Raw genomic sequence first — 8939 nt, 5'->3', positions numbered from 1 at the left:
CTTCCTCCCTTCCTCCCTTCCTCCCTCCCTCCCTCCCTCCCTCCCTCCCTCGTCGCCGCGCAGAGGCATCCTGGGGCTGCTTAGAAACGGCGGCAGCCCAGCCCTGCCTCCGGCCGTGGGGGCGCGGCGCCGCGCTATCTGCCTGCTCCCGGGGCAACTGCCGGCTGCTGCTCCTCGGCAGCGCGGCTTCGGGAGCCTTCCTGGGTTCGCTGGTGCCGCAGCGTTGGTGGAATGAAGCCGGGGGCAACTTTTGTGTCTGCAGGGAGATAGTTACTGCAGCTGCCTTCGCTGACATTTTAAAAATGCAGCCTTATTTTCATGATGAAAGAGCTGTGTGAATGCTGATGGTACTCCTTTAAGTTGCACGTAACTTTATCAAATTATGTTCTCTGTGCGGTGAGACTTAGAATACAAATATATTCCTCTCCCCCCCCCGTGTTCTTAAAATAGACAAATACACTGACTGGAGGAGTTCTTGAAGAAATATACTCATGGGTTGAGATTAGGTCACCTCTTTGATGAATGAAGTTTTCACATTTTCTGATTGGGTGTCAGCACTGGAGATGAAAAAGTTTGGTGTTAGAGCATGATGTTACTGGTATGTATCTTTTATTTCAGTCTACTTGGCCAAGTTACATCTATTGGCATATGCTTCGTAGCACTGAAGCGTGGGTCTTCAGGAATTGTGCTGAACTGGATTTCCTCCAGCACAGAGCTGCTGTGTGGGAACAGAGCTGCAACGTTCCCTACGTTATGATCTACGGAAGCATATAGTGACTTAAGGAAGGTCAAGAACCACAATACATGATGTTTTGCCAGAAAAACTGGAGAGATACTGGTAGTGAACAGGCAAGAATATTGATCTAGGAGCTGTGAAGAAGGAAAATGCAAAAAGCAGGAAGAAAAGTTGGACAAGGAGACAAAGATAGCTGGTAGATGAGAAGATGGGGGCTAGGCAAGAGTGGAAAAAATGAGACAAATGAAGAGTAAGTGCGTGGGGGATGCAGTGTTTCTTTACTGCGGAGAATGCAAGTGTATATTAAGAGCTGCAAAGATGAATTAATGAAAGACTGAGTTTTACCACCCGTAGACAGGAATGAGAAAGATTTAGTACTGAGTGTAGTGCTGTATAGCAGGCATGAAGTTGAAGATGAGAAAAGCTTTAGATGAGTTTGGTAGCTAGAGTACTCCCATCGATGTCAAGAGCCTCAGGATTTTTGTCACTGTCAGCTAAAGTCTGTGAACTCTGTGGGAACTCTTCCATTCTCCTCTAATACAAACATGCAGCAAAAATTACAAGCTTTTATTTTGTGTCTCAGCCAGGATGTGTGGTCCTGCAGGTAGATGTTAATAGAGTGGTGCTATTATTTTTTTTAATGTGTCTTGTTTAAAAAAAAAAAATAATAACATGCACAGTATAGTAGTACTTAAAATATCTGGCTACAGAGATGTTAGGAGGAGCAGAGTGTTAGTTACAGTGGCTTTGTGTTCTTTGATTTTTTTGTCTGGTATCCCGTGCTATCATATGCAACATTACTTCCTTTTATTAGCTAACTGTAAGAGAGCTGCTGTGCGCAGTCTAAGAGTTTCCTTTAGAAAAGTAGAGCATGTCGTTTTTAATACTTATTATGGAAGAGAGTCCGTATTATCCTTCAATGAGTTAGTTTACGATTGTCTTTCCTGTCAGTTTTGTAGTAGTTCATTTTCACAGTTCCAATATTTTGTTGGACCTATAACGTCTTCTGCCTGCCATGTTCAAGTGTCCTGTTACTAAAAGTTTATTTCTTGTGTAGATTCAAATTAATTAAATCTTCTTCTTTCTGGTAAAATAGCCAAAACAAACAAACAAAAAAACCCTATCTCCTCTTCTGTCAACGTATTTGAATTTCTGACTTTCTGCACAGAAAATGTGTGCAGTCCTTTAGTACCAGTCGTCTTGATGGCACTAACTAACCAAGTTGGGTTATTGCTCCTCTGTTGAGCATGCCCTTATCCCTGTTGGCTGTTGTGTTTCAGCTGGAAGTTCTTATTTGGCAGTTACCTGCCATAGTAATCAAGCCTTTCTGTTTCTTGGAAATACGGTCTGGCGTCCTTTATCCGTTACTTTCCCTAAATGTATTACTCTACATAGGACTAGATAAAATGTATCAGGAATTAGACTGTTGTCTTACTGTCCTAGTGGTCTGTTCTTTTTGTTTTTATTCTTCCAGTCTATCTCATTTACAGGCAAGATACACTTCTTTAATTCATCGAGACCTGCTTCACATGTGATTTGCATGAGTGGTGCTTGTAATTCTCTGTAATGTGTTCAGAAGCCCAATGTAGCCTTTTAAAGTCATTTTCATATATCTTATGCTTTTTTATTGTTATTATAAATGCAAGATGCTTTCTGATACCACAAATATTTGATGCAAACTGTAGCTTAATCATTTTAAAAAAATTATTTTCAGTAATGACGTATGATTCTTACCGAAAAACAAGTTCATCAGAAAACTTGTGGAGATTTTCTCCCCTCACTCAGTCTATATTGGCACCCTTACACAATTCTTTAAGGTGATCGCAGATCAGCTGTTCATTTCTTTTTGTGGCTTCACACCTATCTGAGCACATTGTGTTCTCCCTGACTCCTTCCTTTTTTCCTTTTTAAAAAAATATTATTTCAGTATTAACAGTTCATAAAAAGCAGTAACGATCCACGATATCTGAAAACTGATATAAATAAATTGTCCAGAACATTTGATCAACTCTTCTAAAACTCTCTAGTATCTGCAATTTCTTCTTTGACAGAAATTCTTTGAGTGTTCTTTTAGCACCTAGTTTAGATATAGTTTTCTATTGACTTTTTTTTTTTTTTTCCCCTCAGCATTTCTATTTCATGTTGTTCACTGGCTGGATCTGCTCAAGGAATGTGTGAGCAGGATGTGGTGAAAGAGGGCAGTTGTTTGTAGGACCTCTTCGAATCCTTGAAGAAAGGAAGGTGTATGATGAATTAAGTGCAGATTGTAGGAAGAAAAAAGGTGGTCTCGTGTTTGAGACAGTTGAATACCACCCTGATGAAGTGAGTTTGATGTCTGTGTTTGTTTTTAGGACGTGCTTTTTACAAGTTCTTCTCAAACAGGTTTTTCTGCCCTTAAATTGGGTGAACATTTGTAGTTAGAGAAAAAGACTTGAAGAATGCACATGAAGATTGCAACTGAAATGTGCTTTGAGCAGGTAGTTCCAACTTGTGAGAAACTGTAGCATTTTTAGACATCTAAAGAAGCGTGTTTGCGATTACGTGGCCTTAACTCTTTATCTTATTTTTTCATTCCATTGGTGAGGGAAGCAGGCTATTCCATAGCAGTGTTGTGAGAAAGCGTTCTTATGTCATAATAATGAGCACCTTGAAAAGCTGATTGCCTGGTTGGGTTTCAGATTGGGTTTTGGATAGTGTATGTGATGACTCTTATTAAGCAAAAAGGATAAAATAAAGCTTTCAGTCACTAGTCAGTTGTTTGGTATGAGAAACATCTGGAATGACCATTCCATGTGGTAACTGAAGCCTGAATGTTAAAATGCACAGAAGATCTGACAAAGCTGTACATACAGGCTTAGTTATTTCAACTTGTAACTTTTTGAGTCCTCTATTTTGGACCTCTCAAGATTTTTTTTCCAGATTTTTGTGCACTAGCCAAGTTATCAACAGAGTTCTTGTTAAAATTGTCTGTCAGCTTCTAGCCCTGGTATTTTTCTGGCTTTCAAGTCGTTGTTGTAATTTAAAGCTGGTTTTAGATTTAGGATTAGACACACTCTTCCGTGCCCTTGCTGTAAGATGTTAATTTTAAAGCTCTGTTGTCTGAAATATGTTATGCTCCCAGCAGGTGTTCCTGCAGCAGAAAATATGTCCGTGTTACTTCTGTGCTGAGCTGCCTCACAGAGGAGCTCCATACTGGGTCTTCTCTGATCTCCCTCCTTCCTTCCTTTACCAAACTGAAACTGTCCCTTTGATGAGAATACTGAGCCAAAGGATTAAAGGGAGAGGAGGAACATTTCTTGTTCCAGTTGTTCTTTTTGATTATTTGTGTGGCTCTTTCTTCACTTTCCTTTAGTGACTGAAGTTAAGTATGAAAAGGTTTTCCATCTCTTCAAATATTGTTCTCCTTCTCTAAAACACTTAATGGTCTCTAAAGTATTTAATGTCTGCTTCTGATGAGAGAAAGCTGGATACTGAAATGTTTTCCTCCATGCCAAGAAAGGAACACAACTTTAGTTTGCGGGAAACTATGGATGCAAAGGAATTAGAAATGTGGAAAAGGATGGAGGAGGAATAAGAAGGAAGAAAACCGTGGTATTTTGTGATTGCATGTGCATGAAAGCTCTTCTAATGAGTTTGTGCTTGGTCAGACTCTAGTTTGGCTCAGTATTTGCTCTCTTGCAGATTTAGAAATACTTAGTGCAAGCTTTAAGGGAGAGAAAGGAAGGGTGACTGATACAGATTTTCTAGAAGACAAGATGCAAACACTAGAGTTTTCTTCATGTTTAGATGTTTCAAGAGGATTATAGAGCTTTTAATAGGCATCAATAAAGTACACGGATAAAGGAAAGTCACAGTTTTCTGTGAGTTTTTTGTGAGTCTCTGTGAAAGTGTCACGATTGTAGGGATTGTCTTTGTAGTAATGTCAATGCATCTCTTTATTTACTTAGAGGACATCAGAATAAAGTAAGTTACAGGTAGTGATTTCACAAAAATCTTCCTTTTATGGCAACAGAACTGAGGAATGTACCACTCTCCAACTGTCTAGTGCCTGAATTTACTATGAACTGAACTCTGCTCATTTCCCAATGGTAAGGATACATCTGCCTACTTTGCAAGGGTCTGTAACTCTTAGGAAATCAAATGGTGCCTTCTCTGCTGGTTCCAGCCATTGTTGCCCACCACATATTTTTCTATCTGGACGGTTGAGGCTATGGCTTTATTTGCCTAGCTGAACGTAAACTTTTATAATTCCATTTGGAAAGTGTGTATCGGAAGGAAATTCAGATTTTCATTATAGTTGAGTTAGTGAATAAATGTCATTGTAAAATGATGATAAGGGACAATTAAAAAAAAAAAAGTAGTTTCCAGCTTCTCCCACCCTAAACCTCTGACTATCTAGATTCTGCCAACATTTGGTCTAAATTAGATCTAAATACTTGGAAGAGTCATCAGCCGAGAGCTAGCAGCCTTGATGAGCTCAAGAAACGAAAGGATGTCACTGGTCTGTCTGCTCTGATAGCTGCTTGACATTCATCCCATTGTCTTGGAGAGTGCCAGTCAGGACCTATTCCAGGAGTAGACTCTGGAACGTGGAGTCTATATGCTTAGATGAAGTCCTCAGCTGGTAAGTTAACGTGATACTGTGTAGTCATTTTTGGGGAGTGTTCCCTTTTAATTTTCTTTCATTTATTATTATTTATCCTCATGAGGGAGACATCAAGTTTCCTTTGCTCCTTTTATTCTACTGGCACCTGGCCATGTACTGGTTCAAGGCTTGTCAGTATTAGAAAACTTATTCCTGCATAAGCACAGAGCAACAGTAGCAGCATACACCTTCCTGAAAGTCATCTTTCTTCCCCTGCACCTGCCAGGGGAATGTCTCTTACCCTCTCCCCAGTGCAGTATGTGGCCATACCCTTCAGTTCCTGCTTATAAATCTCACGTTATACTTCAGATGCACACATCTCTTAAACGTTGTTTAAGTGTACTGAAAGATGCCTTTCACCTTTATGAGACTTCGGATTAGTTAGTTGCATCTGTGATGCAGCACATATGGTCTATGGAAAATTACAAAAGACCTCATGAAAGGGAGAGGATTTGGTGATTCATAGGCATCACTTGTTTCTGTGTGAAAGCTATGGGCACAACCCACACTGAGCTAATACTTTTATTACTCCTAATGGCCAGTTTGTTTAAAATAGATTTTGTTGTTGACTGGTAATTTTTTTCAGAGCCAAATGGTTTTACAACACAAAACATTCAGCATTTTCTCCGTGTTTCTTCACTTGACCAAAAGCAAATCTGGTGCAACCGTTTTGTCAAACAATCCTGTTATCTCTTTGATAGTGCCCTTGGAGATCCGTGATGAGCTGGGAATGCCTGGAGTGTTTCCAGTGTAATTTGTCTTGCCAGTCTTCCGTATCCTGCAAACCTCTGAAATCGAGGTAGATATTTAATGTAGGGATGCAGTTCCTATCAGTACTGCCTGCTGTCTTGGTTGTGGATACTATAGTATTGAGAAGTCAGAAAGAACCCTTCATCCCTTCAGGAAAGGATAAGCTCTCTTTTGGGGACTGTTAGGCTTTTATGGTTACTGTGTGGACTGCTATTGCTGACTGTTACTGTGTCTTTGGACAGTGCATGAAGTAGACGTGCCTTGGACTGGCATGCAGTGCAGTGGCCCAGCACTTGGGATATTTAATGCAGCAGAATTCCTGGGTAGCCTTGGACGATTCAATCTGCTGAGTTCGTGAGTACTAGTTGTAGTGCTGTCCCTTACAGAGGTGGTGGTGAGGATAATGTTGAGGGTTAGGCTGCACATGCTGCTGTAGTGCTGAGCACTGTGAGAATGAAGAGAAAGGTACGTTATGCTCAGGCTCAGATTTTAATGAACTGTGTAGAAAGCTAATAAATGGAGAACACCAAACAAAGTAGAGCACTTTAAAAGGGTTACATTGTGTAACGGGAGGGACGGAGGGATACATCATTCCACTTAGTAAGGAAGCAAGGAAGTTGCTGAAGATTACTCCAAGCTAGTTGATCTGTGCTGTATTTTAAATGCTACAAAATTCTGAAATCTCTTAGCACCAAAAAGTCCTGTGTTCTTCCCTCATGAGAACTCAGCAGTTTTTCATTCCAGAGGGCAAAGAACTTACCGTTTCTTTGCCAGTCTGTCACAAGCAGGATTTCTCAATTGCTGTCAGCAGTGTAGTGTTAAAGCTGGTTGTTGAAATCTGTACTGTTTAATAAAGCATTGTGATTGTGTTTTAAAATGCATTTTGACTTTTTAATAAATATAAGCATTTACCTGGACACGGTAGATGAGTGGATATCTTGGGAAAGGCACCATGTATTTGGGTAGTACTTTGGTACCATAGATCTCTTTAGAAATGTGGACACTCGCAGTGCAAATCCATTGTTTGGCACTCCTGAAGCATGTACAGTGAGAGGATGAAGGACACCAAAAGTTACCAGGTTGTATAATTCCATGGGCTCATGGGCTTGCTTACTGCGGGTGTGAATTAACATCTCAGTTCAGTAGCTGAAGTTTAAATGCCAGTTGTCTGCACTGACAACTGTTCACGTGTTACTTTTATTGATTTGTTTTCTGTTTTGTTTTTGATTTGATGGAAGGAGGGTGGTGATGGATTCTAATTCTTGGAAAGTTAAGGGTCTGCGTGGTTCTTTTGGGAAAAGATATGTGGTGAGAGGAGAACAGGAATGGTGGAAGGAATGGCAAGGAAAGAGAATGAAGGATGAAAGGAGTGGGGATGATGAAAGGATAAGAACCTGGGAAAGAGAAAGGAATAAAAAGTTTAACTTGTAATAGAGAGTAAAAGCCAGGTAAGAAAAGGAAGGGGAGGCAAAAACTTGGAGACATGCACTGATGCATAGGATAATCTTGCTGTGGCTGGAATGCAGGATGCATGGGGGGCTGTGCATTGTTCTCTGTGATCTGTGCAAATGAGTGAAGTTGCAATAATGAGAGTCTGTGGTTTTCTATAGTCTCCCTTCAGGTTCTGGAATGCTTATATAAGGTCCCCTCAAACCTTCTCTTCTCCAAGCTGAAGCCCCAACTCTCAGCCTGTAGGGGAGATGCTCCAGCCTTCTGATCATCTTTGTGGCCCTCCTCTGGACCCACTTAATATCCTTCTTGTACTGGGGACCCCAGTATTCCAGGCGCAGTCTCAGGAGAGCAGAGTAGAGGGACAGAATTGCCTCTCTTGACCTGCTGGTCACACTTCTCTTGATGCAACCTAGGATATGATTGGCCTCTGGACAGGAAGCACACATTTCTAGCTCATCTTTAGTCTCCTCATCAACTGACACATCCAAATCCCTCTCCTCAGGGCTGCTCTCAAACCATTCTTCACCCAGCCTGTGCCTGTGCTTGGGATTGCCCTTACCCAGGTGCAGGATCTTGCACTTGGCCTTGTTGAACTTCATGAGGTTGGCACCGGCCCACTGCTCAAGCCTGCCCAGGTCCCTCTGAATGGCATCCCTTCCCTCTAGCACGTCAGCTGTGCTACTCAGCTTGGTGTCATCTGCAAGCTTGATGAGGATGCACTTGATCCCACTGTTCATGTTGCCTTCAGAGATATTAAATAGCATTAGACCCAGCACTGATCCCTGAGGAACATCACTCGTCACAGGTCTCACTTGGACATAGAGCCATTGACCACAACTCTCCGAGTGTGACCATCCAGCCAATTCCTAATCTAGTGGATGATCCATCCATCAATTCCATTTTGTCATGCAGGACAGCGTCAAATGCTTTGTACAAGTCCAGGTAGATGACATCAGTTGCTCTTTCTTTATCCACTGATGTTATAACTCCATCGTGAAAGGTCACCAAGACATCTATTTTTTATGGGACTGTTAAAGTGTTGTTTTCTGATAGCTGTCACAACATAGGCCAAGCAATTTCTGTAGGAGTTCAGACCACTGGTAAATACTGCGATGAATAGCGTTTATTTATTTATTACTAGTATTTTTGTTTGTGAGGCTAGATAAGATCTTTTGGGATAAGCAGCAGGTTACAGAAAGCTTTCCCATACATAGATAAACTACCTGCCGTAGAAATTGCTCAGTTAAAACTTGTTTAGCTGCAGCTTTATCTTGTAGAGGTGAAAGGAGAAAGGACACTTTTCCAGGTGAGGGTGTGTACCGGTGTGTATGACAGCTGGAGACACTTTTTTTTTTT

This window comes from Meleagris gallopavo, chromosome 1, assembly GCF_000146605.3.
Source record: "Meleagris gallopavo isolate NT-WF06-2002-E0010 breed Aviagen turkey brand Nicholas breeding stock chromosome 1, Turkey_5.1, whole genome shotgun sequence".
Taxonomy (NCBI): Eukaryota; Metazoa; Chordata; class Aves; order Galliformes; family Phasianidae; genus Meleagris; species Meleagris gallopavo.
This window is presented reverse-complemented; position numbering follows the sequence as displayed.